The sequence below is a fragment of the Osmerus mordax genome, chromosome 24 (genome assembly GCF_038355195.1).
Source record: "Osmerus mordax isolate fOsmMor3 chromosome 24, fOsmMor3.pri, whole genome shotgun sequence".
Lineage (NCBI taxonomy): Eukaryota > Metazoa > Chordata > Actinopteri > Osmeriformes > Osmeridae > Osmerus > Osmerus mordax.
Genome location: NC_090073.1, coordinates 922,434 through 946,044, shown reverse-complemented (window position 1 = coordinate 946,044; position 23,611 = coordinate 922,434). Strand labels below are relative to the sequence as shown.

Sequence of the window (23,611 nt, the reverse complement as noted above, 5' to 3'; positions counted from 1 at the left end):
CTGGAGTGATTGACAGCCCGTTTGGACAAAGGGGGTCTTCTCCATGGAAGCTAACAATGTTTGCAGCGACTTTGAGCGGTTTACTAGCCAGGGGCATAGTGGCAAGTAGAGAAAGGCTGTTAGCGGGGTGGCTTCTCAGTCAGACCCGCCCTTCGCCCCTCCATCACTTTATCCTCTCGTCCAAATATGGTCCCTTTCGATATTATCTGCCTCTTTGGACAAAGTGGGTCTTCTCGATGGAAGCTAACAATGTTTGCAGCGACTTTGCGCGGTTTACTAGCCAGGGGCATAGTGGCAAGTAGAGAAAGGCTGTTAGCGAGGTGGCTTCTCAGTCAGCCCCGCCCATGGACCCGCCCTTTGCCCCTCCACCACTTTGCCCTCTCGTCCAAATATGGTCGCTTTCGATATTATCTTTTGATAATCTGCAAGTAGGGGTTCCATGGTGTAATGGTCAGCACTCTGGACTTTGAATCCAGTAATCCGAGTTCAAATCTCGGTGGAACCTACAGGCAAAGTCCGGGACTCAAAATACAGCCAATGCGGAAGTCCACAATGCCTTATGGTGTCGTTAGCTAGATTCCCTTCTACTTATCAGTGTCCTGGTGGTCAATCTGAAAATAATTTCATAATTAAGTAGATATTAAACCTTAAAGATCGGTATATTTGGGGGCGTGGCTGGCTTGATTGACAGGTCCAGTCTGGAGTGATTGACAGCCCGTTTGGACAAAGGGGGTCTTCTCGATGGAAGCTAACAATGTTTGCAGCGACTTTGCGCGGTTTACTAGCCAGGGGCATAGTGGCAAGTAGAGAAAGGCTGTTAGCGAGGTGGCTTCTCAGTCAGCCCCGCCCATGGACCCGCCCTTTGCCCCTCCACCACTTTGCCCTCTCGTCCAAATATGGTCGCTTTCGATATTATCTTTTGATAATCTGCAAGTAGGGGTTCCATGGTGTAATGGTCAGCACTCTGGACTTTGAATCCAGTAATCCGAGTTCAAATCTCGGTGGAACCTACAGGCAAAGTCCGGGACTCAAAATACAGCCAATGCGGAAGTCCACAATGCCTTATGGTGTCGTTAGCTAGATTCCCTTCTACTTATCAGTGTCCTGGTGGTCAATCTGAAAATAATTTCATAATTAAGTAGATATTAAACCTTAAAGATCGGTATATTTGGGGGCGTGGCTGGCTTGATTGACAGGTCCAGTCTGGAGTGATTGACAGCCCGTTTGGACAAAGGGGGTCTTCTCCATGGAAGCTAACAATGTTTGCAGCGACTTTGAGCGGTTTACTAGCCAGGGGCATAGTGGCAAGTAGAGAAAGGCTGTTAGCGAGGTGGCTTCTCAGTCAGCCCCGCCCATGGACCCGCCCTTTGCCCCTCCACCACTTTGCCCTCTCGTCCAAATATGGTCGCTTTCGATATTATCTTTTGATAATCTGCAAGTAGGGGTTCCGTGGTGTAATGGTCAGCACTCTGGACTTTGAATCCAGTAATCCGAGTTCAAATCTCGGTGGAACCTACAGGCAAAGTCCTGGACTCAAAATACAGCCAATGCGGAAGTCCACAATGCCTTTTGGTGTCGTTAGCTAGATTCCCTTCTACTTATCAGTGTCCTGGTGGTCAATCTGAAAATAATTTCATAATTAAGTAGATATTAAACCTTAAAGATCGGTATATTTGGGGGCGTGGCTGGCTTGATTGACAGGTCCAGTCTGGAGTGATTGACAGCCCGTTTGGACAAAGGGGGTCTTCTCCATGGAAGCTAACAATGTTTGCAGCGACTTTGAGCGGTTTACTAGCCAGGGGCATAGTGGCAAGTAGAGAAAGGCTGTTAGCGAGGTGGCTTCTCAGTCAGCCCCGCCCATGGACCCGCCCTTTGCCCCTCCACCACTTTGCCCTCTCGTCCAAATATGGTCGCTTTCGATATTATCTTTTGATAATCTGCAAGTAGGGGTTCCATGGTGTAATGGTCAGCACTCTGGACTTTGAATCCAGTAATCCGAGTTCAAATCTCGGTGGAACCTACAGGCAAAGTCCGGGACTCAAAATACAGCCAATGCGGAAGTCCACAATGCCTTATGGTGTCGTTAGCTAGATTCCCTTCTACTTATCAGTGTCCTGGTGTTCAATCTGAAAATAATTTCATAATTAAGTAGATATTAAACCTTAAAGATTGGTATATTTGGGGGCGTGGCTGGCTTGATTGACAGGTCCAGTCTGGAGTGATTGACAGCCCGTTTGGACAAAGGGGGTCTTCTCCATGGAAGCTAACAATGTTTGCAGCGACTTTGAGCGGTTTACTAGCCAGGGGCATAGTGGCAAGTAGAGAAAGGCTGTTAGCGGGGTGGCTTCTCAGTCAGACCCGCCCTTCGCCCCTCCATCACTTTATCCTCTCGTCCAAATATGGTCCCTTTCGATATTATCTGCCTCTTTGGACAAAGTGGGTCTTCTCGATGGAAGCTAACAATGTTTGCAGCGACTTTGCGCGGTTTACTAGCCAGGGGCATAGTGGCAAGTAGAGAAAGGCTGTTAGCGAGGTGGCTTCTCAGTCAGCCCCGCCCATGGACCCGCCCTTTGCCCCTCCACTACTTTGCCCTCTCGTCCAAATATGGTCGCTTTCGATATTATCTTTTGATAATCTGCAAGTAGGGGTTCCGTGGTGTAATGGTCAGCACTCTGGACTTTGAATCCAGTAATCCGAGTTCAAATCTCGGTGGAACCTACAGGCAAAGTCCTGGACTCAAAATACAGCCAATGCGGAAGTCCACAATGCCTTTTGGTGTCGTTAGCTAGATTCCCTTCTACTTATCAGTGTCCTGGTGGTCAATCTGAAAATAATTTCATAATTAAGTAGATATTAAACCTTAAAGATCGGTATATTTGGGGGCGTGGCTGGCTTGATTGACAGGTCCAGTCTGGAGTGATTGACAGCCCGTTTGGACAAAGGGGGTCTTCTCCATGGAAGCTAACAATGTTTGCAGCGACTTTGTGCGGGTTTACTAGCCAGGGGCATAGTGGCAAGTAGAGAAAGGCTGTTAGCGAGGTGGCTTCTCAGTCAGCCCCGCCCATGGACCCGCCCTTTGCCCCTCCACCACTTTGCCCTCTCGTCCAAATATGGTCGCTTTCGATATTATCTTTTGATAATCTGCAAGTAGGGGTTCCATGGTGTAATGGTCAGCACTCTGGACTTTGAATCCAGTAATCCGAGTTCAAATCTCGGTAGAACCTACAGGCAAAGTCCGGGACTCAAAATACAGCCAATGCGGAAGTCCACAATGCCTTATGGTGTCGTTAGCTAGATTCCCTTCTACTTATCAGTGTCCTGGTGGTCAATCTGAAAATAATTTCATAATTAAGTAGATATTAAACCTTAAAGATCGGTATATTTGGGGGCGTGGCTGGCTTGATTGACAGGTCCAGTCTGGAGTGATTGACAGCCCGTTTGGACAAAGGGGGTCTTCTCCATGGAAGCTAACAATGTTTGCAGCGACTTTGAGCGGTTTACTAGCCAGGGGCATAGTGGCAAGTAGAGAAAGGCTGTTAGCGAGGTGAATTCTCAGTCAGCCCCGCCCATGGACCCGCCCTTTGCCCCTCCACCACTTTGCCCTCTCGTCCAAATATGGTCGCTTTCGATATTATCTTTTGATAATCTGCAAGTAGGGGTTCCATGGTGTAATGGTCAGCACTCTGGACTTTGAATCCAGTAATCCGAGTTCAAATCTCGGTAGAACCTACAGGCAAAGTCCGGGACTCAAAATACAGCCAATGCGGAAGTCCACAATGCCTTATGGTGTCGTTATCTAGATTCCCTTCTACTTATCAGTGTCCTGGTGGTCAATCTGAAAATAATTTCATAATTAAGTAGATATTAAACCTTAAAGATCGGTATATTTGGGGGCGTGGCTGGCTTGATTGACAGGTCCAGTCTGGAGTGATTGACAGCCCGTTTGGACAAAGGGGGTCTTCTCCATGGAAGCTAACAATGTTTGCAGCGACTTTGAGCGGTTTACTAGCCAGGGGCATAGTGGCAAGTAGAGAAAGGCTGTTAGCGAGGTGGCTTCTCAGTCAGCCCCGCCCATGGACCCGCCCTTTGCCCCTCCACCACTTTGCCCTCTCGTCCAAATATGGTCGCTTTCGATATTATCTTTTGATAATCTGCAAGTAGGGGTTCCATGGTGTAATGGTCAGCACTCTGGACTTTGAATCCAGTAATCCGAGTTCAAATCTCGGTGGAACCTACAGGCAAAGTCCGGGACTCAAAATACAGCCAATGCGGAAGTCCACAATGCCTTATGGTGTCGTTAGCTAGATTCCCTTCTACTTATCAGTGTCCTGGTGGTCAATCTGAAAATAATTTCATAATTAAGTAGATATTAAACCTTAAAGATCGGTATATTTGGGGGCGTGGCTAGCTTGATTGACAGGTCCAGTCTGGAGTGATTGACAGCCCGTTTGGACAAAGGGGGTCTTCTCCATGGAAGCTAACAATGTTTGCAGCGACTTTGAGCGGTTTACTAGCCAGGGGCATAGTGGCAAGTAGAGAAAGGCTGTTAGCGGGGTGGCTTCTCAGTCAGACCCGCCCTTCGCCCCTCCATCACTTTATCCTCTCGTCCAAATATGGTCCCTTTCGATATTATCTGCCTCTTTGGACAAAGTGGGTCTTCTCGATGGAAGCTAACAATGTTTGCAGCGACTTTGCGCGGTTTACTAGCCAGGGGCATAGTGGCAAGTAGAGAAAGGCTGTTAGCGAGGTGGCTTCTCAGTCAGCCCCGCCCATGGACCCGCCCTTTGCCCCTCCACCACTTTGCCCTCTCGTCCAAATATGGTCGCTTTCGATATTATCTTTTGATAATCTGCAAGTAGGGGTTCCATGGTGTAATGGTCAGCACTCTGGACTTTGAATCCAGTAATCCGAGTTCAAATCTCGGTGGAACCTACAGGCAAAGTCCGGGACTCAAAATACAGCCAATGCGGAAGTCCACAATGCCTTATGGTGTCGTTAGCTAGATTCCCTTCTACTTATCAGTGTCCTGGTGGTCAATCTGAAAATAATTTCATAATTAAGTAGATATTAAACCTTAAAGATCGGTATATTTGGGGGCGTGGCTGGCTTGATTGACAGGTCCAGTCTGGAGTACAAAGGGGGTCTTCTCCATGGAAGCTAACAATGTTTGCAGCGACTTTGAGCGGTTTACTAGCCAGGGGCATAGTGGCAAGTAGAGAAAGGCTGTTAGCGAGGTGGCTTCTCAGTCAGCCCCGCCCATGGACCCGCCCTTTGCCCCTCCACCACTTTGCCCTCTCGTCCAAATATGGTCGCTTTCGATATTATCTTTTGATAATCTGCAAGTAGGGGTTCCATGGTGTAATGGTCAGCACTCTGGACTTTGAATCCAGTAATCCGAGTTCAAATCTCGGTGGAACCTACAGGCAAAGTCCGGGACTCAAAATACAGCCAATGCGGAAGTCCACAATGCCTTATGGTGTCGTTAGCTAGATTCCCTTCTACTTATCAGTGTCCTGGTGGTCAATCTGAAAATAATTTCATAATTAAGTAGATATTAAACCTTAAAGATCGGTATATTTTGGGGCGTGGCTGGCTTGATTGACAGGTCCAGTCTGGAGTGATTGACAGCCCGTTTGGACAAAGGGGGTCATCTCCATGAAAGCTAACAATGTTTGCAGCGACTTTGAGCGGTTTACTAGCCAGGGGCATAGTGGCAAGTAGAGAAAGGCTGTTAGCGAGGTGGCTTCTCAGTCAGACCCGCCCTTCGCCCCTCCATCACTTTATCCTCTCGTCCAAATATGGTCCCTTTCGATATTATCTGCCTCTTTGGACAAAGTGGGTCTTCTCGATGGAAGCTAACAATGTTTGCAGCGACTTTGCGCGGTTTACTAGCCAGGGGCATAGTGGCAAGTAGAGAAAGGCTGTTAGCGAGGTGGCTTCTCAGTCAGCCCCGCCCATGGACCCGCCCTTTGCCCCTCCACTACTTTGCCCTCTCGTCCAAATATGGTCGCTTTCGATATTATCTTTTGATAATCTGCAAGTAGGGGTTCCATGGTGTAATGGTCAGCACTCTGGACTTTGAATCCAGTAATCCGAGTTCAAATCTCGGTGGAACCTACAGGCAAAGTCCTGGACTCAAAATACAGCTAATGCGGAAGTCCACAATGACTTATGGTGTCGTTAGCTAGATTCCCTTCTTCTTATCAGTGTCCTGGTGGTCCATCTGAAAATAATTTCATAATTAAGTAGATATTAAACCTTAAAGATTGGTATATTTGGGGGCGTGGCTGGCTTGATTGACAGGTCCAGTCTGGAGTGATTGACAGCCCGTTTGGACAAAGGGGGTCTTCTCCATGGAAGCTAACAATGTTTGCAGCGACTTTGAGCGGTTTACTAGCCAGGGGCATAGTGGCAAGTAGAGAAAGGCTGTTAGCGGGGTGGCTTCTCAGTCAGACCCGCCCTTCGCCCCTCCATCACTTTATCCTCTCGTCCAAATATGGTCCCTTTCGATATTATCTGCCTCTTTGGACAAAGTGGGTCTTCTCGATGGAAGCTAACAATGTTTGCAGCGACTTTGCGCGGTTTACTAGCCAGGGGCATAGTGGCAAGTAGAGAAAGGCTGTTAGCGAGGTGGCTTCTCAGTCAGCCCCGCCCATGGACCCGCCCTTTGCCCCTCCACTACTTTGCCCTCTCGTCCAAATATGGTCGCTTTCGATATTATCTTTTGATAATCCGCAAGTAGGGGTTCCATGGTGTAATGGTCAGCACTCTGGACTTTGAATCCAGTAATCCGAGTTCAAATCTCGGTGGAACCTACAGGCAAAGTCCTGGACTCAAAATACAGCTAATGCGGAAGTCCACAATGACTTATGGTGTCGATAGCTAGATTCCCTTCTTCTTATCAGTGTCCTGGTGGTCCATCTGAAAATAATTTCATAATTAAGTAGATATTAAACCTTAAAGATCGGTATATTTTGAGGCGTGGCTGGCTTGATTGACAGGTCCAGTCTGGAGTGATTGACAGCCCGTTTGGACAAAGGGGGTCATCTCCATGAAAGCTAACAATGTTTGCAGCGACTTTGAGCGGTTTACTAGCCAGGGGCATAGTGGCAAGTAGAGAAAGGCTGTTAGCGAGGTGGCTTCTCAGTCAGACCCGCCCTTCGCCCCTCCATAACTTTGCCCTCTCGTCCAAATATGGTCGCTTTCAATATTATCTGCCTGTTTGGACAAAGGGGGTCTTCTCGATGGAAGCTAACAATGTTTGCAGCGACTTTGAGCGGTTTACTAGCCAGGGGCATAGTGGCAAGTAGAGAAAGGCTGTTAGCGAGGTGGCTTCTCAGTCAGCCCCGCCCATGGACCCGCCCTTTGCCCCTCCACCACTTTGCCCTCTCGTCCAAATATGGTCGCTTTCGATATTATCTTTTGATAATCTGCAAGTAGGGGTTCCATGGTGTAATGGTCAGCACTCTGGACTTTGAATCCAGTAATCCGAGTTCAAATCTCGGTGGAACCTAGAGGCAAAGTCCGGGACTCAAAATACAGCCAATGCGGAAGTCCACAATGCCTTATGGTGTCGTTAGCTAGATTCCCTTCTACTTATCAGTGTCCTGGTGGTCAATCTGAAAATAATTTCATAATTAAGTAGATATTAAACCTTAAAGATCGGTATATTTGGGGGCGTGGCTGGCTTGATTGACAGGTCCAGTCTGGAGTGATTGACAGCCCGTTTGGACAAAGGGGGTCTTCTCCATGGAAGCTAACAATGTTTGCAGCGACTTTGAGCGGTTTACTAGCCAGGGGCATAGTGGCAAGTAGAGAAAGGCTGTTAGCGAGGTGGCTTCTCAGTCAGCCCCGCCCATGGACCCGCCCTTTGCCCCTCCACCACTTTGCCCTCTCGTCCAAATATGGTCGCTTTCGATATTATCTTTTGATAATCTGCAAGTAGGGGTTCCATGGTGTAATGGTCAGCACTCTGGACTTTGAATCCAGTAATCCGAGTTCAAATCTCGGTGGAACCTAGAGGCAAAGTCCGGGACTCAAAATACAGCCAATGCGGAAGTCCACAATGCCTTATGGTGTCGTTAGCTAGATTCCCTTCTACTTATCAGTGTCCTGGTGGTCAATCTGAAAATAATTTCATAATTAAGTAGATATTAAACCTTAAAGATCGGTATATTTGGGGGCGTGGCTGGCTTGATTGACAGGTCCAGTCTGGAGTGATTGACAGCCCGTTTGGACAAAGGGGGTCTTCTCCATGGAAGCTAACAATGTTTGCAGCGACTTTGAGCGGTTTACTAGCCAGGGGCATAGTGGCAAGTAGAGAAAGGCTGTTAGCGAGGTGGCTTCTCAGTCAGCCCCGCCCATGGACCCGCCCTTTGCCCCTCCACCACTTTGCCCTCTCGTCCAAATATGGTCGCTTTCGATATTATCTTTTGATAATCTGCAAGTAGGGGTTCCATGGTGTAATGGTCAGCACTCTGGACTTTGAATCCAGTAATCCGAGTTCAAATCTCGGTGGAACCTACAGGCAAAGTCCGGGACTCAAAATACAGCCAATGCGGAAGTCCACAATGCCTTATGGTGTCGTTAGCTAGATTCCCTTCTACTTATCAGTGTCCTGGTGGTCAATCTGAAAATAATTTCATAATTAAGTAGATATTAAACCTTAAAGATCGGTATATTTGGGGGCGTGGCTGGCTTGATTGACAGGTCCAGTCTGGAGTGATTGACAGCCCGTTTGGACAAAGGGGGTCTTCTCCATGGAAGCTAACAATGTTTGCAGCGACTTTGAGCGGTTTACTAGCCAGGGGCATAGTGGCAAGTAGAGAAAGGCTGTTAGCGAGGTGGCTTCTCAGTCAGCCCCGCCCATGGACCCGCCCTTTGCCCCTCCACCACTTTGCCCTCTCGTCCAAATATGGTCGCTTTCGATATTATCTTTTGATAATCTGCAAGTAGGGGTTCCATGGTGTAATGGTCAGCACTCTGGACTTTGAATCCAGTAATCCGAGTTCAAATCTCGGTGGAACCTACAGGCAAAGTCCGGGACTCAAAATACAGCCAATGCGGAAGTCCACAATGCCTTATGGTGTCGTTAGCTAGATTCCCTTCTACTTATCAGTGTCCTGGTGGTCAATCTGAAAATAATTTCATAATTAAGTAGATATTAAACCTTAAAGATCGGTATATTTGGGGGCGTGGCTGGCTTGATTGACAGGTCCAGTCTGGAGTGATTGACAGCCCGTTTGGACAAAGGGGGTCTTCTCCATGGAAGCTAACAATGTTTGCAGCGACTTTGAGCGGTTTACTAGCCAGGGGCATAGTGGCAAGTAGAGAAAGGCTGTTAGCGAGGTGGCTTCTCAGTCAGCCCCGCCCATGGACCCGCCCTTTGCCCCTCCACCACTTTGCCCTCTCGTCCAAATATGGTCGCTTTCGATATTATCTTTTGATAATCTGCAAGTAGGGGTTCCATGGTGTAATGGTCAGCACTCTGGACTTTGAATCCAGTAATCCGAGTTCAAATCTCGGTGGAACCTAGAGGCAAAGTCCGGGACTCAAAATACAGCCAATGCGGAAGTCCACAATGCCTTATGGTGTCGTTAGCTAGATTCCCTTCTACTTATCAGTGTCCTGGTGGTCAATCTTAAAATAATTTCATAATTAAGTAGATATTAAACCTTAAAGATCGGTATATTTGGGGGCGTGGCTGGCTTGATTGACAGGTCCAGTCTGGAGTGATTGACAGCCCGTTTGGACAAAGGGGGTCTTCTCCATGGAAGCTAACAATGTTTGCAGCGACTTTGAGCGGTTTACTAGCCAGGGGCATAGTGGCAAGTAGAGAAAGGCTGTTAGCGAGGTGGCTTCTCAGTCAGCCCCGCCCATGGACCCGCCCTTTGCCCCTCCACCACTTTGCCCTCTCGTCCAAATATGGTCGCTTTCGATATTATCTTTTGATAATCTGCAAGTAGGGGTTCCATGGTGTAATGGTCAGCACTCTGGCCTTTGAATCCAGTAATCCGAGTTCAAATCTCGGTGGAACCTACAGGCAAAGTCCGGGACTCAAAATACAGCCAATGCGGAAGTCCACAATGCCTTATGGTGTCGTTAGCTAGATTCCCTTCTACTTATCAGTGTCCTGGTGGTCAATCTGAAAATAATTTCATAATTAAGTAGATATTAAACCTTAAAGATCGGTATATTTTGGGGCGTGGCTGGCTTGATTGACAGGTCCAGTCTGGAGTGATTGACAGCCCGTTTGGACAAAGGGGGTCATCTCCATGAAAGCTAACAATGTTTGCAGCGACTTTGAGCGGTTTACTAGCCAGGGGCATAGTGGCAAGTAGAGAAAGGCTGTTAGCGAGGTGGCTTCTCAGTCAGACCCGCCCTTCGCCCCTCCATCACTTTATCCTCTCGTCCAAATATGGTCCCTTTCGATATTATCTGCCTCTTTGGACAAAGTGGGTCTTCTCGATGGAAGCTAACAATGTTTGCAGCGACTTTGCGCGGTTTACTAGCCAGGGGCATAGTGGCAAGTAGAGAAAGGCTGTTAGCGAGGTGGCTTCTCAGTCAGCCCCGCCCATGGACCCGCCCTTTGCCCCTCCACTACTTTGCCCTCTCGTCCAAATATGGTCGCTTTCGATATTATCTTTTGATAATCTGCAAGTAGGGGTTCCATGGTGTAATGGTCAGCACTCTGGACTTTGAATCCAGTAATCCGAGTTCAAATCTCGGTGGAACCTACAGGCAAAGTCCTGGACTCAAAATACAGCTAATGCGGAAGTCCACAATGACTTATGGTGTCGTTAGCTAGATTCCCTTCTTCTTATCAGTGTCCTGGTGGTCCATCTGAAAATAATTTCATAATTAAGTAGATATTAAACCTTAAAGATTGGTATATTTGGGGGCGTGGCTGGCTTGATTGACAGGTCCAGTCTGGAGTGATTGACAGCCCGTTTGGACAAAGGGGGTCTTCTCCATGGAAGCTAACAATGTTTGCAGCGACTTTGAGCGGTTTACTAGCCAGGGGCATAGTGGCAAGTAGAGAAAGGCTGTTAGCGGGGTGGCTTCTCAGTCAGACCCGCCCTTCGCCCCTCCATCACTTTATCCTCTCGTCCAAATATGGTCCCTTTCGATATTATCTGCCTCTTTGGACAAAGTGGGTCTTCTCGATGGAAGCTAACAATGTTTGCAGCGACTTTGCGCGGTTTACTAGCCAGGGGCATAGTGGCAAGTAGAGAAAGGCTGTTAGCGAGGTGGCTTCTCAGTCAGCCCCGCCCATGGACCCGCCCTTTGCCCCTCCACTACTTTGCCCTCTCGTCCAAATATGGTCGCTTTCGATATTATCTTTTGATAATCCGCAAGTAGGGGTTCCATGGTGTAATGGTCAGCACTCTGGACTTTGAATCCAGTAATCCGAGTTCAAATCTCGGTGGAACCTACAGGCAAAGTCCTGGACTCAAAATACAGCTAATGCGGAAGTCCACAATGACTTATGGTGTCGATAGCTAGATTCCCTTCTTCTTATCAGTGTCCTGGTGGTCCATCTGAAAATAATTTCATAATTAAGTAGATATTAAACCTTAAAGATCGGTATATTTTGAGGCGTGGCTGGCTTGATTGACAGGTCCAGTCTGGAGTGATTGACAGCCCGTTTGGACAAAGGGGGTCATCTCCATGAAAGCTAACAATGTTTGCAGCGACTTTGAGCGGTTTACTAGCCAGGGGCATAGTGGCAAGTAGAGAAAGGCTGTTAGCGAGGTGGCTTCTCAGTCAGACCCGCCCTTCGCCCCTCCATAACTTTGCCCTCTCGTCCAAATATGGTCGCTTTCAATATTATCTGCCTGTTTGGACAAAGGGGGTCTTCTCGATGGAAGCTAACAATGTTTGCAGCGACTTTGAGCGGTTTACTAGCCAGGGGCATAGTGGCAAGTAGAGAAAGGCTGTTAGCGAGGTGGCTTCTCAGTCAGCCCCGCCCATGGACCCGCCCTTTGCCCCTCCACCACTTTGCCCTCTCGTCCAAATATGGTCGCTTTCGATATTATCTTTTGATAATCTGCAAGTAGGGGTTCCATGGTGTAATGGTCAGCACTCTGGACTTTGAATCCAGTAATCCGAGTTCAAATCTCGGTGGAACCTAGAGGCAAAGTCCGGGACTCAAAATACAGCCAATGCGGAAGTCCACAATGCCTTATGGTGTCGTTAGCTAGATTCCCTTCTACTTATCAGTGTCCTGGTGGTCAATCTGAAAATAATTTCATAATTAAGTAGATATTAAACCTTAAAGATCGGTATATTTGGGGGCGTGGCTGGCTTGATTGACAGGTCCAGTCTGGCGTGATTGACAGCCCGTTTGGACAAAGGGGGTCTTCTCGATGGAAGCTAACAATGTTTGCAGCGACTTTGAGCGGTTTACTAGCCAGGGGCATAGTGGCAAGTAGAGAAAGGCTGTTAGCGAGGTGGCTTCTCAGTCAGCCCCGCCCATGGACCCGCCCTTTGCCCCTCCACCACTTTGCCCTCTCGTCCAAATATGGTCGCTTTCGATATTATCTTTTGATAATCTGCAAGTAGGGGTTCCATGGTGTAATGGTCAGCACTCTGGACTTTGAATCCAGTAATCCGAGTTCAAATCTCGGTGGAACCTAGAGGCAAAGTCCGGGACTCAAAATACAGCCAATGCGGAAGTCCACAATGCCTTATGGTGTCGTTAGCTAGATTCCCTTCTACTTATCAGTGTCCTGGTGGTCAATCTGAAAATAATTTCATAATTAAGTAGATATTAAACCTTAAAGATCGGTATATTTGGGGGCGTGGCTGGCTTGATTGACAGGTCCAGTCTGGAGTGATTGACAGCCCGTTTGGACAAAGGGGGTCTTCTCCATGGAAGCTAACAATGTTTGCAGCGACTTTGAGCGGTTTACTAGCCAGGGGCATAGTGGCAAGTAGAGAAAGGCTGTTAGCGAGGTGGCTTCTCAGTCAGCCCCGCCCATGGACCCGCCCTTTGCCCCTCCACCACTTTGCCCTCTCGTCCAAATATGGTCGCTTTCGATATTATCTTTTGATAATCTGCAAGTAGGGGTTCCATGGTGTAATGGTCAGCACTCTGGACTTTGAATCCAGTAATCCGAGTTCAAATCTCGGTGGAACCTACAGGCAAAGTCCGGGACTCAAAATTCAGCCAATGCGGAAGTCCACAATGCCTTATGGTGTCGTTAGCTAGATTCCCTTCTACTTATCAGTGTCCTGGTGGTCAATCTGAAAATAATTTCATAATTAAGTAGATATTAAACCTTAAAGATCGGTATATTTGGGGGCGTGGCTGGCTTGATTGACAGGTCCAGTCTGGAGTGATTGACAGCCCGTTTGGACAAAGGGGGTCTTCTCCATGGAAGCTAACAATGTTTGCAGCGACTTTGAGCGGTTTACTAGCCAGGGGCATAGTGGCAAGTAGAGAAAGGCTGTTAGCGAGGTGGCTTCTCAGTCAGACCCGCCCTTCGCCCCTCCATCACTTTATCCTCTCGTCCAAATATGGTCCCTTTCGATATTATCTGCCTCTTTGGACAAAGTGGGTCTTCTCGATGGAAGCTAACAATGTTTGCAGCGACTTTGCGCGGTTTACTAGCCAGGGGCATAGTGGCAAGTAGAGAAAGGCTGTTAGCGAGGTGGCTTCTCAGTCAGCCCCGCCCATGGACCCGCCCTTTGCCCCTCCACTACTTTGCCCTCTCGTCCAAATATGGTCGCTTTCGATATTATCTTTTGATAATCTGCAAGTAGGGGTTCCATGGTGTAATGGTCAGCACTCTGGACTTTGAATCCAGTAATCCGAGTTCAAATCTCGGTGGAACCTACAGGCAAAGTCCTGGACTCAAAATACAGCTAATGCGGAAGTCCACAATGACTTATGGTGTCGTTAGCTAGATTCCCTTCTTCTTATCAGTGTCCTGGTGGTCCATCTGAAAATAATTTCATAATTAAGTAGATATTAAACCTTAAAGATTGGTATATTTGGGGGCGTGGCTGGCTTGATTGACAGGTCCAGTCTGGAGTGATTGACAGCCCGTTTGGACAAAGGGGGTCTTCTCCATGGAAGCTAACAATGTTTGCAGCGACTTTGAGCGGTTTACTAGCCAGGGGCATAGTGGCAAGTAGAGAAAGGCTGTTAGCGGGGTGGCTTCTCAGTCAGACCCGCCCTTCGCCCCTCCATCACTTTATCCTCTCGTCCAAATATGGTCCCTTTCGATATTATCTGCCTCTTTGGACAAAGTGGGTCTTCTCGATGGAAGCTAACAATGTTTGCAGCGACTTTGCGCGGTTTACTAGCCAGGGGCATAGTGGCAAGTAGAGAAAGGCTGTTAGCGAGGTGGCTTCTCAGTCAGCCCCGCCCATGGACCCGCCCTTTGCCCCTCCACTACTTTGCCCTCTCGTCCAAATATGGTCGCTTTCGATATTATCTTTTGATAATCCGCAAGTAGGGGTTCCATGGTGTAATGGTCAGCACTCTGGACTTTGAATCCAGTAATCCGAGTTCAAATCTCGGTGGAACCTACAGGCAAAGTCCTGGACTCAAAATACAGCTAATGCGGAAGTCCACAATGACTTATGGTGTCGATAGCTAGATTCCCTTCTTCTTATCAGTGTCCTGGTGGTCCATCTGAAAATAATTTCATAATTAAGTAGATATTAAACCTTAAAGATCGGTATATTTTGAGGCGTGGCTGGCTTGATTGACAGGTCCAGTCTGGAGTGATTGACAGCCCGTTTGGACAAAGGGGGTCATCTCCATGAAAGCTAACAATGTTTGCAGCGACTTTGAGCGGTTTACTAGCCAGGGGCATAGTGGCAAGTAGAGAAAGGCTGTTAGCGAGGTGGCTTCTCAGTCAGACCCGCCCTTCGCCCCTCCATAACTTTGCCCTCTCGTCCAAATATGGTCGCTTTCAATATTATCTGCCTGTTTGGACAAAGGGGGTCTTCTCGATGGAAGCTAACAATGTTTGCAGCGACTTTGAGCGGTTTACTAGCCAGGGGCATAGTGGCAAGTAGAGAAAGGCTGTTAGCGAGGTGGCTTCTCAGTCAGCCCCGCCCATGGACCCGCCCTTTGCCCCTCCACCACTTTGCCCTCTCGTCCAAATATGGTCGCTTTCGATATTATCTTTTGATAATCTGCAAGTAGGGGTTCCATGGTGTAATGGTCAGCACTCTGGACTTTGAATCCAGTAATCCGAGTTCAAATCTCGGTGGAACCTAGAGGCAAAGTCCGGGACTCAAAATACAGCCAATGCGGAAGTCCACAATGCCTTATGGTGTCGTTAGCTAGATTCCCTTCTACTTATCAGTGTCCTGGTGGTCAATCTGAAAATAATTTCATAATTAAGTAGATATTAAACCTTAAAGATCGGTATATTTGGGGGCGTGGCTGGCTTGATTGACAGGTCCAGTCTGGAGTGATTGACAGCCCGTTTGGACAAAGGGGGTCTTCTCCATGGAAGCTAACAATGTTTGCAGCGACTTTGAGCGGTTTACTAGCCAGGGGCATAGTGGCAAGTAGAGAAAGGCTGTTAGCGAGGTGGCTTCTCAGTCAGCCCCGCCCATGGACCCGCCCTTTGCCCCTCCACCACTTTGCCCTCTCGTCCAAATATGGTCGCTTTCGATATTATCTTTTGATAATCTGCAAGTAGGGGTTCCATGGTGTAATGGTCAGCACTCTGGACTTTGAATCCAGTAATCCGAGTTCAAATCTCGGTGGAACCTAGAGGCAAAGTCCGGGACTCAAAATACAGCCAATGCGGAAGTCCACAATGCCTTATGGTGTCGTTAGCTAGATTCCCTTCTACTTATCAGTGTCCTGGTGGTCAATCTGAAAATAATTTCATAATTAAGTAGATATTAAACCTTAAAGATCGGTATATTTGGGGGCGTGGCTGGCTTGATTGACAGGTCCAGTCTGGCGTGATTGACAGCCCGTTTGGACAAAGGGGGTCTTCTCGATGGAAGCTAACAATGTTTGCAGCGACTTTGAGCGGTTTACTAGCCAGGGGCATAGTGGCAAGTAGAGAAAGGCTGTTAGCGAGGTGGCTTCTCAGTCAGCCCCGCCCATGGACCCGCCCTTTGCCCCTCCACCACTTTGCCCTCTCGTCCAAATATGGTCGCTTTCGATATTATCTTTTGATAATCTGCAAGTAGGGGTTCCATGGTGTAATGGTCAGCACTCTGGACTTTGAATCCAGTAATCCGAGTTCAAATCTCGGTGGAACCTAGAGGCAAAGTCCGGGACTCAAAATACAGCCAATGCGGAAGTCCACAATGCCTTATGGTGTCGTTAGCTAGATTCCCTTCTACTTATCAGTGTCCTGGTGGTCAATCTGAAAATAATTTCATAATTAAGTAGATATTAAACCTTAAAGATCGGTATATTTGGGGGCGTGGCTGGCTTGATTGACAGGTCCAGTCTGGAGTGATTGACAGCCCGTTTGGACAAAGGGGGTCATCTCCATGAAAGCTAACAATGTTTGCAGCGACTTTGAGCGGTTTACTAGCCAGGGGCATAGTGGCAAGTAGAGAAAGGCTGTTAGCGGGGTGGCTTCTCAGTCAGACCCGCCCTTCGCCCCTCCATCACATTATCCTCTCGTCCAAATATGGTCCCTTTCGATATTATCTGCCTCTTTGGACAAAGTGGGTCTTCTCGATGGAAGCTAACAATGTTTGCAGCGACTTTGAGCGGTTTACTAGCCAGGGGCATAGTGGCAAGTAGAGAAAGGCTGTTAGCGAGGTGGCTTCTCAGTCAGCCCCGCCCATGGACCCGCCCTTTGCCCCTCCACCACTTTGCCCTCTCGTCCAAATATGGTCGCTTTCGATATTATCTTTTGATAATCTGCAAGTAGGGGTTCCATGGTGTAATGGTCAGCACTCTGGACTTTGAATCCAGTAATCCGAGTTCAAATCTCGGTGGAACCTACAGGCAAAGTCCGGGACTCAAAATAAAGCCAATGCGGAAGTCCACAATGCCTTATGGTGTCGTTAGCTAGATTCCCTTCTACTTATCAGTGTCCTGGTGTTCAATCTGAAAATAATTTCATAATTAAGTAGATATTAAACCTTAAAGATTGGTATATTTGGGGGCGTGGCTGGCTTGATTGACAGGTCCAGTCTGGAGTGATTGACAGCCCGTTTGGACAAAGGGGGTCTTCTCCATGGAAGCTAACAATGTTTGCAGCGACTTTGAGCGGTTTACTAGCCAGGGGCATAGTGGCAAGTAGAGAAAGGCTGTTAGCGAGGTGGCTTCTCAGTCAGCCCCGCCCATGGACCCGCCCTTTGCCCCTCCACCACTTTGCCCTCTCGTCCAAATATGGTCGCTTTCGATATTATCTTTTGATAATCTGCAAGTAGGGGTTCCATGGTGTAATGGTCAGCACTCTGGACTTTGAATCCAGTAATCCGAGTTCAAATCTCGGTGGAACCTACAGGCAAAGTCCGGGACTCAAAATAAAGCCAATGCGGAAGTCCACAATGCCTTATGGTGTCGTTAGCTAGATTCCCTTCTACTTATCAGTGTCCTGGTGTTCAATCTGAAAATAATTTCATAATTAAGTAGATATTAAACCTTAAAGATTGGTATATTTGGGGGCGTGGCTGGCTTGATTGACAGGTCCAGTCTGGAGTGATTGACAGCCCGTTTGGACAAAGGGGGTCTTCTCCATGGAAGCTAACAATGTTTGCAGCGACTTTGAGCGGTTTACTAGCCAGGGGCATAGTGGCAAGTAGAGAAAGGCTGTTAGCGGGGTGGCTTCTCAGTCAGACCCGCCCTTCGCCCCTCCATCACTTTATCCTCTCGTCCAAATATGGTCCCTTTCGATATTATCTGCCTCTTTGGACAAAGTGGGTCTTCTCGATGGAAGCTAACAATGTTTGCAGCGACTTTGCGCGGTTTACTAGCCAGGGGCATAGTGGCAAGTAGAGAAAGGCTGTTAGCGAGGTGGCTTCTCAGTCAGCCCCGCCCATGGACCCGCCCTTTGCCCCTCCACTACTTTGCCCTCTCGTCCAAATATGGTCGCTTTCGATATTATCTTTTGATAATCTGCAAGTAGGGGTTCCATGGTGTAATGGTCAGCACTCTGGACTTTGAATCCAGTAATCCGAGTTCAAATCTCGGTGGAACCTACAGGCAAAGTCCGGGACTCAAAATACAGCCAATGCGGAAGGCCACAGTGCCTTATGGTGTCGTTAGCTAGATTCCCTTCTACTTATCAGTGTCCTGGTGGTCCATCTGAAAATAATTTCATAATTAAGTAGATATTAAACCTTAAAGATCGGTATATTTTGGGGCGTGGCTGGCTTGATTGACAGGTCCAGTCTGGAGTGATTGACAGCCCGTTTGGACAAAGGGGGTCATCTCCATGAAAGCTAACAATGTTTGCAGCGACTTTGAGCGGTTTACTAGCCAGGGGCATAGTGGCAAGTAGAGAAAGGCTGTTAGCGAGGTGGCTTCTCAGTCAGACCCGCCCTTCGCCCCTCCATAACTTTGCCCTCTCGTCCAAATATGGTCGCTTTCAATATTATCTGCCTGTTTGGACAAAGGGGGTCTTCTCCATGGAAGCTAACAATGTTTGCAGCGACTTTGAGCGGTTTACTAGCCAGGGGCATAGTGGCAAGTAGAGAAAGGCTGTTAGCGAGGTGGCTTCTCAGTCAGCCCCGCCCATGGACCCGCCCTTTGCGCCTCCACTACTTTGCCCTCTCGTCCAAATATGGTCGCTTTCGATATTATCTTTTGATAATCTGCAAGTAGGGGTTCCATGGTGTAATGGTCAGCACTCTGGACTTTGAATCCAGTAATCTGAGTTCAAATCTCGGTGGAACCTACAGGCAAAGTCCGGGACTCAAAATACAGCCAATGCGGAAGTCCACAATGCCTTATGGTGTCGTTAGCTAGATTCCCTTCTACTTATCAGTGTCCTGGTGGTCAATCTGAAAATAATTTCATAATTAAGTAGATATTAAACCTTAAAGATCGGTATATTTTGGGGCGTGGCTGGCTTGATTGACAGGTCCAGTCTGGAGTGATTGACAGCCCGTTTGGACAAAGGGGTTCATCTCCATGAAAGCTAACAATGTTTGCAGCGACTTTGAGCGGTTTACTAGCCAGGGGCATAGTGGCAAGTAGAGAAAGGCTGTTAGCGAGGTGGCTTCTCAGTCAGACCCGCCCTTCGCCCCTCCATCACTTTATCCTCTCGTCCAAATATGGTCCCTTTCGATATTATCTGCCTCTTTGGACAAAGTGGGTCTTCTCGATGGAAGCTAACAATGTTTGCAGCGACTTTGAGCGGTTTACTAGCCAGGGGCATAGTGGCAAGTAGAGAAAGGCTGTTAGCGAGGTGGCTTCTCAGTCAGCCCCGCCCATGGACCCGCCCTTTGCCCCTCCACCACTTTGCCCTCTCGTCCAAATATGGTCGCTTTCGATATTATCTTTTGATAATCTGCAAGTAGGGGTTCCATGGTGTAATGGTCAGCACTCTGGACTTTGAATCCAGTAATCCGAGTTCAAATCTCGGTGGAACCTACAGGCAAAGTCCGGGACTCAAAATACAGCCAATGCGGAAGGCCACAGTGCCTTATGGTGTCGTTAGCTAGATTCCCTTCTACTTATCAGTGTCCTGGTGGTCCATCTGAAAATAATTTCATAATTAAGTAGATATTAAACCTTAAAGATTGGTATATTTGGGGGCGTGGCTGGCTTGATTGACAGGTCCAGTCTGGAGTGATTGACAGCCCGTTTGGACAAAGGGGGTCATCTCCATGAAAGCTAACAATGTTTGCAGCGACTTTGAGCGGTTTACTAGCCAGGGGCATAGTGGCAAGTAGAGAAAGGCTGTTAGCGAGGTGGCTTCTCAGTCAGACCCGCCCCTTCGCCCCTCCATAACTTTGCCCTCTCGTCCAAATATGGTCGCTTTCAATATTATCTGCCTGTTTGGACAAAGGGGGTCTTCTCCATGGAAGCTAACAATGTTTGCAGCGACTTTGAGCGGTTTACTAGCCAGGGGCATAGTGGCAAGTAGAGAAAGGCTGTTAGCGAGGTGGCTTCTCAGTCAGCCCCGCCCATGGACCCGCCCTTTGCCCCTCCACTACTTTGCCCTCTCGTCCAAATATGGTCGCTTTCGATATTATCTTTTGATAATCTGCAAGTAGGGGTTCCATGGTGTAATGGTCAGCACTCTGGACTTTGAATCCAGTAATCTGAGTTCAAATCTCGGTGGAACCTACAGGCAAAGTCCGGGACTCAAAATACAGCCAATGCGGAAGTCCACAATGCCTTATGGTGTCGTTAGCTAGATTCCCTTCTACTTATCAGTGTCCTGGTGGTCAATCTGAAAATAATTTCATAATTAAGTAGATATTAAACCTTAAAGATCGGTATATTTTGGGGCGTGGCTGGCTTGATTGACAGGTCCAGTCTGGAGTGATTGACAGCCCGTTTGGACAAAGGGGGTCATCTCCATGAAAGCTAACAATGTTTGCAGCGACTTTGAGCGGTTTACTAGCCAGGGGCATAGTGGCAAGTAGAGAAAGGCTGTTAGCGAGGTGGCTTCTCAGTCAGACCCGCCCTTCGCCCCTCCATCACTTTATCCTCTCGTCCAAATATGGTCCCTTTCGATATTATCTGCCTCTTTGGACAAAGTGGGTCTTCTCGATGGAAGCTAACAATGTTTGCAGCGACTTTGCGCGGTTTACTAGCCAGGGGCATAGTGGCAAGTAGAGAAAGGCTGTTAGCGAGGTGGCTTCTCAGTCAGCCCCGCCCATGGACCCGCCCTTTGCCCCTCCACTACTTTGCCCTCTCGTCCAAATATGGTCGCTTTCGATATTATCTTTTTTATAATCCGCAAGTAGGGGTTCCATGGTGTAATGGTCAGCACTCTGGACTTTGAATCCAGTAATCCGAGTTCAAATCTCGGTGGAACCTACAGGCAAAGTCCTGGACTCAAAATACAGCTAATGCGGAAGTCCACAATGACTTATGGTGTCGTTAGCTAGATTCCCTTCTTCTTATCAGTGTCCTGGTGGTCCATCTGAAAATAATTTCATAATTAAGTAGATATTAAACCTTAAAGATCGGTATATTTTGAGGCCTGGCTGGCTTGATTGACAGGTCCAGTCTGGAGTGATTGACAGCCCGTTTGGACAAAGGGGGTCATCTCCATGAAAGCTAACAATGTTTGCAGCGACTTTGAGCGGTTTACTAGCCAGGGGCATAGTGGCAAGTAGAGAAAGGCTGTTAGCGAGGTGGCTTCTCAGTCAGACCCGCCCTTCGCCCCTCCATAACTTTGCCCTCTCGTCCAAATATGGTCGCTTTCAATATTATCTGCCTGTTTGGACAAAGGGGGTCTTCTCCATGGAAGCTAACAATGTTTGCAGCGACTTTGAGCGGTTTACTAGCCAGGGGCATAGTGGCAAGTAGAGAAAAGCTGTTAGCGAGGTGGCTTCTCAGTCAGCCCCGCCCATGGACCCGCCCTTTGCCCCTCCACCACTTTGCCCTCTCGTCCAAATATGGTCGCTTTCGATATTATCTTTTGATAATCTGCAAGTAGGGGTTCCATGGTGTAATGGTCAGCACTCTGGACTTTGAATCCAGTAATCCGAGTTCAAATCTCGGTGGAACCTACAGGCAAAGTCCGGGGCTCAAAATACAGCCAATGCGGAAGTCCACAATGCCTTATGGTGTCGTTAGCTAGATTCCCTTCTACTTATCAGTGTCCTGGTGTTCAATCTGAAAATAATTTCATAATTAAGTAGATATTAAACCTTAAAGATTGGTATATTTGGGGGCGTGGCTGGCTTGATTGACAGGTCCAGTCTGGAGTGATTGACAGCCCGTTTGGACAAAGGGGGTCATCTCCATGAAAGCTAACAATGTTTGCAGCGACTTTGAGCGGTTTACTAGCCAGGGGCATAGTGGTAAGTAGAGAAAGGCTGTTAGCGAGGTGGCTTCTCAGTCAGACCCGCCCTTCGCCCCTCCATAACTTTGCCCTCTCGTCCAAATATGGTCGCTTTCAATATTATCTGCCTGTTTGGACAAAGGGGGTCTTCTCCATGGAAGCTAACAATGTTTGCAGCGACTTTGAGCGGTTTACTAGCCAGGGGCATAGTGGCAAGTAGAGAAAGGTTGTTAGCGAGGTGGCTTCTCAGTCAGCCCCGCCCATGGACCCGCCCTTTGCCCCTCCACCACTTTGCCCTCTCGTCCAAATATGGTCGCTTTCGATATTATCTTTTGATAATCTGCAAGTAGGTGTTCCATGGTGTAATGGTCAGCACTCTAGACTTTGAATCCAGTAATTCGAGTTCAAATCTCGGTGGAACCTACAGGCAAAGTCCGCGACTCAAAATACAGCCAACGCGGAAGTCCACAATGCCTTATGGTGTCGTTAGCTAGATTCCCTTCTTCTTATCAGTGTCCTGGTGGTCCATCTGAAAATAATTTCATAATTAAGTAGATATTAAACCTTAAAGATCAATATATTTGGGGGCGTGACTGGCTTGATTGACAGGTCCAGTCTGGAGTGATTGACAGCCCGTTTGGACAAAGGGGGTCTTCTCCATGGAAGCTAACAATGTTTGCAGCAACTTTGAGCGGTTTACTAGCCAGGGGCATAGTGGCAAGTAGAGAAAGGCTGTTAGCGAGGTGGCTTCTCAGTCAGACCCGCCCTTCGCCCCTCCATCACTTTGCCCTCTCGTCCAAATATGGTCGCTTTCGATATTATCTGCCCGTTTGGACAAAGGGGGTCTTCTCGATGGAAGCTTACAATGTTTGCAGCGACTTTGCGCGGTTTACTAGCCAGGGGCATAGTGGCAAGTAGAGAAAGGCTGTTAGCGAGGTGGATTCTCAGTCAGCCCCGCCCATGGACCCGCCCTTTGCCCCTCCTCCACTTTGCCCTCTCGTCCAAATATGGTCGCTTTCGATATTACCTTTTTCAAATCTCGGTGGAACCTACAGGCAAAGTCCGCCTGTAGGTTCCTTTGAATTGAAATGGTCAGTTGGCAGATTTTCTATGTACATCGTGAGGTCAAGAGGTCATGCAGCGAGGCCCCACTGAGAGCGAATATAGACATGGAATGCACTCGGGGCCAAACTTGGAGGACACAGCAGGGGTAAAATGGGCACAAATAGGGGCTTACATGATTTACGACTACTTCACCTGTTGTCTGTTCTACTGTATCACTTTACTGATCTCTGAGACCCTTTATGGAAACGATTCTGTGCATTCTATGTTTGACCATGTCCAGCTACTGTATTTAAGCACGTCATGAGAGACAGTCTTCACTCATACTCATCATTTTGTCATGAACTGATGGTTAATTTAGCATGAGCTGCTCGGATCACACCAAGTCAACCCTTTTACATTGTCGTGCCTCCTTCCGGCCTGCCTTCTGACAGGAAATTCATCTAACAGTCAGGAATATTTCCATCACCTAAAAGTATCTTATACATAAAAATGCAAGTTAAAGAAATATTAATATAAGTATTAAGAATCTGCCGTTTCTGAAACAAAGGAGCAGCTGAGATGAGCGACTGTGATCCTGTGGCAATCCTAACAAAACGTTTCTGGAGGACCGACATTTTTTGCAAAGAAGTAGT

At 47.9% G+C, this 23,611-nt stretch overlaps 36 non-coding genes across 36 annotated transcripts; all 36 read left to right on the top strand.

Annotated features, from left to right (window-relative positions):
- Positions 1 to 433: 433 nt before the first annotated feature.
- Positions 434 to 505, top strand: trnaq-uug (transfer RNA glutamine (anticodon UUG)). Its single transcript has one exon. It is a non-coding gene; the product is annotated as a tRNA-Gln (tRNA).
- A 433-nt stretch (positions 506 to 938) lies between these two features.
- On the top strand, positions 939 to 1,010 carry trnaq-uug (transfer RNA glutamine (anticodon UUG)). Its single transcript has one exon. It is a non-coding gene; the product is annotated as a tRNA-Gln (tRNA).
- A 433-nt stretch (positions 1,011 to 1,443) lies between these two features.
- On the top strand, positions 1,444 to 1,515 carry trnaq-uug (transfer RNA glutamine (anticodon UUG)). Its single transcript has one exon. It is a non-coding gene; the product is annotated as a tRNA-Gln (tRNA).
- Positions 1,516 to 1,948: 433 nt separating this feature from the next.
- trnaq-uug (transfer RNA glutamine (anticodon UUG)) lies at positions 1,949 to 2,020 on the top strand. Its single transcript has one exon. It is a non-coding gene; the product is annotated as a tRNA-Gln (tRNA).
- Positions 2,021 to 2,646: 626 nt separating this feature from the next.
- On the top strand, positions 2,647 to 2,718 carry trnaq-uug (transfer RNA glutamine (anticodon UUG)). Its single transcript has one exon. It is a non-coding gene; the product is annotated as a tRNA-Gln (tRNA).
- A 434-nt stretch (positions 2,719 to 3,152) lies between these two features.
- On the top strand, positions 3,153 to 3,224 carry trnaq-uug (transfer RNA glutamine (anticodon UUG)). The gene has a single exon. It is a non-coding gene; the product is annotated as a tRNA-Gln (tRNA).
- A 433-nt stretch (positions 3,225 to 3,657) lies between these two features.
- On the top strand, positions 3,658 to 3,729 carry trnaq-uug (transfer RNA glutamine (anticodon UUG)). The gene has a single exon. It is a non-coding gene; the product is annotated as a tRNA-Gln (tRNA).
- Positions 3,730 to 4,162: 433 nt separating this feature from the next.
- Positions 4,163 to 4,234, top strand: trnaq-uug (transfer RNA glutamine (anticodon UUG)). Its single transcript has one exon. It is a non-coding gene; the product is annotated as a tRNA-Gln (tRNA).
- Positions 4,235 to 4,860: 626 nt separating this feature from the next.
- On the top strand, positions 4,861 to 4,932 carry trnaq-uug (transfer RNA glutamine (anticodon UUG)). Its single transcript has one exon. It is a non-coding gene; the product is annotated as a tRNA-Gln (tRNA).
- A 415-nt stretch (positions 4,933 to 5,347) lies between these two features.
- trnaq-uug (transfer RNA glutamine (anticodon UUG)) lies at positions 5,348 to 5,419 on the top strand. Its single transcript has one exon. It is a non-coding gene; the product is annotated as a tRNA-Gln (tRNA).
- Positions 5,420 to 6,045: 626 nt separating this feature from the next.
- Positions 6,046 to 6,117, top strand: trnaq-uug (transfer RNA glutamine (anticodon UUG)). Its single transcript has one exon. It is a non-coding gene; the product is annotated as a tRNA-Gln (tRNA).
- A 626-nt stretch (positions 6,118 to 6,743) lies between these two features.
- On the top strand, positions 6,744 to 6,815 carry trnaq-uug (transfer RNA glutamine (anticodon UUG)). Its single transcript has one exon. It is a non-coding gene; the product is annotated as a tRNA-Gln (tRNA).
- Positions 6,816 to 7,441: 626 nt separating this feature from the next.
- trnaq-uug (transfer RNA glutamine (anticodon UUG)) lies at positions 7,442 to 7,513 on the top strand. Its single transcript has one exon. It is a non-coding gene; the product is annotated as a tRNA-Gln (tRNA).
- Positions 7,514 to 7,946: 433 nt separating this feature from the next.
- Positions 7,947 to 8,018, top strand: trnaq-uug (transfer RNA glutamine (anticodon UUG)). Its single transcript has one exon. It is a non-coding gene; the product is annotated as a tRNA-Gln (tRNA).
- Positions 8,019 to 8,451: 433 nt separating this feature from the next.
- Positions 8,452 to 8,523, top strand: trnaq-uug (transfer RNA glutamine (anticodon UUG)). Its single transcript has one exon. It is a non-coding gene; the product is annotated as a tRNA-Gln (tRNA).
- Positions 8,524 to 8,956: 433 nt separating this feature from the next.
- trnaq-uug (transfer RNA glutamine (anticodon UUG)) lies at positions 8,957 to 9,028 on the top strand. Its single transcript has one exon. It is a non-coding gene; the product is annotated as a tRNA-Gln (tRNA).
- Positions 9,029 to 9,461: 433 nt separating this feature from the next.
- On the top strand, positions 9,462 to 9,533 carry trnaq-uug (transfer RNA glutamine (anticodon UUG)). Its single transcript has one exon. It is a non-coding gene; the product is annotated as a tRNA-Gln (tRNA).
- Positions 9,534 to 9,966: 433 nt separating this feature from the next.
- Positions 9,967 to 10,038, top strand: trnaq-uug (transfer RNA glutamine (anticodon UUG)). The gene has a single exon. It is a non-coding gene; the product is annotated as a tRNA-Gln (tRNA).
- A 626-nt stretch (positions 10,039 to 10,664) lies between these two features.
- On the top strand, positions 10,665 to 10,736 carry trnaq-uug (transfer RNA glutamine (anticodon UUG)). Its single transcript has one exon. It is a non-coding gene; the product is annotated as a tRNA-Gln (tRNA).
- A 626-nt stretch (positions 10,737 to 11,362) lies between these two features.
- On the top strand, positions 11,363 to 11,434 carry trnaq-uug (transfer RNA glutamine (anticodon UUG)). Its single transcript has one exon. It is a non-coding gene; the product is annotated as a tRNA-Gln (tRNA).
- A 626-nt stretch (positions 11,435 to 12,060) lies between these two features.
- trnaq-uug (transfer RNA glutamine (anticodon UUG)) lies at positions 12,061 to 12,132 on the top strand. The gene has a single exon. It is a non-coding gene; the product is annotated as a tRNA-Gln (tRNA).
- Positions 12,133 to 12,565: 433 nt separating this feature from the next.
- Positions 12,566 to 12,637, top strand: trnaq-uug (transfer RNA glutamine (anticodon UUG)). Its single transcript has one exon. It is a non-coding gene; the product is annotated as a tRNA-Gln (tRNA).
- Positions 12,638 to 13,070: 433 nt separating this feature from the next.
- trnaq-uug (transfer RNA glutamine (anticodon UUG)) lies at positions 13,071 to 13,142 on the top strand. The gene has a single exon. It is a non-coding gene; the product is annotated as a tRNA-Gln (tRNA).
- A 626-nt stretch (positions 13,143 to 13,768) lies between these two features.
- Positions 13,769 to 13,840, top strand: trnaq-uug (transfer RNA glutamine (anticodon UUG)). Its single transcript has one exon. It is a non-coding gene; the product is annotated as a tRNA-Gln (tRNA).
- A 626-nt stretch (positions 13,841 to 14,466) lies between these two features.
- On the top strand, positions 14,467 to 14,538 carry trnaq-uug (transfer RNA glutamine (anticodon UUG)). The gene has a single exon. It is a non-coding gene; the product is annotated as a tRNA-Gln (tRNA).
- A 626-nt stretch (positions 14,539 to 15,164) lies between these two features.
- trnaq-uug (transfer RNA glutamine (anticodon UUG)) lies at positions 15,165 to 15,236 on the top strand. The gene has a single exon. It is a non-coding gene; the product is annotated as a tRNA-Gln (tRNA).
- A 433-nt stretch (positions 15,237 to 15,669) lies between these two features.
- On the top strand, positions 15,670 to 15,741 carry trnaq-uug (transfer RNA glutamine (anticodon UUG)). Its single transcript has one exon. It is a non-coding gene; the product is annotated as a tRNA-Gln (tRNA).
- Positions 15,742 to 16,174: 433 nt separating this feature from the next.
- trnaq-uug (transfer RNA glutamine (anticodon UUG)) lies at positions 16,175 to 16,246 on the top strand. Its single transcript has one exon. It is a non-coding gene; the product is annotated as a tRNA-Gln (tRNA).
- A 626-nt stretch (positions 16,247 to 16,872) lies between these two features.
- On the top strand, positions 16,873 to 16,944 carry trnaq-uug (transfer RNA glutamine (anticodon UUG)). Its single transcript has one exon. It is a non-coding gene; the product is annotated as a tRNA-Gln (tRNA).
- Positions 16,945 to 17,377: 433 nt separating this feature from the next.
- Positions 17,378 to 17,449, top strand: trnaq-uug (transfer RNA glutamine (anticodon UUG)). The gene has a single exon. It is a non-coding gene; the product is annotated as a tRNA-Gln (tRNA).
- A 626-nt stretch (positions 17,450 to 18,075) lies between these two features.
- Positions 18,076 to 18,147, top strand: trnaq-uug (transfer RNA glutamine (anticodon UUG)). Its single transcript has one exon. It is a non-coding gene; the product is annotated as a tRNA-Gln (tRNA).
- Positions 18,148 to 18,773: 626 nt separating this feature from the next.
- trnaq-uug (transfer RNA glutamine (anticodon UUG)) lies at positions 18,774 to 18,845 on the top strand. Its single transcript has one exon. It is a non-coding gene; the product is annotated as a tRNA-Gln (tRNA).
- A 626-nt stretch (positions 18,846 to 19,471) lies between these two features.
- On the top strand, positions 19,472 to 19,543 carry trnaq-uug (transfer RNA glutamine (anticodon UUG)). The gene has a single exon. It is a non-coding gene; the product is annotated as a tRNA-Gln (tRNA).
- A 627-nt stretch (positions 19,544 to 20,170) lies between these two features.
- trnaq-uug (transfer RNA glutamine (anticodon UUG)) lies at positions 20,171 to 20,242 on the top strand. Its single transcript has one exon. It is a non-coding gene; the product is annotated as a tRNA-Gln (tRNA).
- A 627-nt stretch (positions 20,243 to 20,869) lies between these two features.
- On the top strand, positions 20,870 to 20,941 carry trnaq-uug (transfer RNA glutamine (anticodon UUG)). Its single transcript has one exon. It is a non-coding gene; the product is annotated as a tRNA-Gln (tRNA).
- A 626-nt stretch (positions 20,942 to 21,567) lies between these two features.
- On the top strand, positions 21,568 to 21,639 carry trnaq-uug (transfer RNA glutamine (anticodon UUG)). The gene has a single exon. It is a non-coding gene; the product is annotated as a tRNA-Gln (tRNA).
- The last annotated feature ends 1,972 nt before the right edge of the window (positions 21,640 to 23,611 follow it).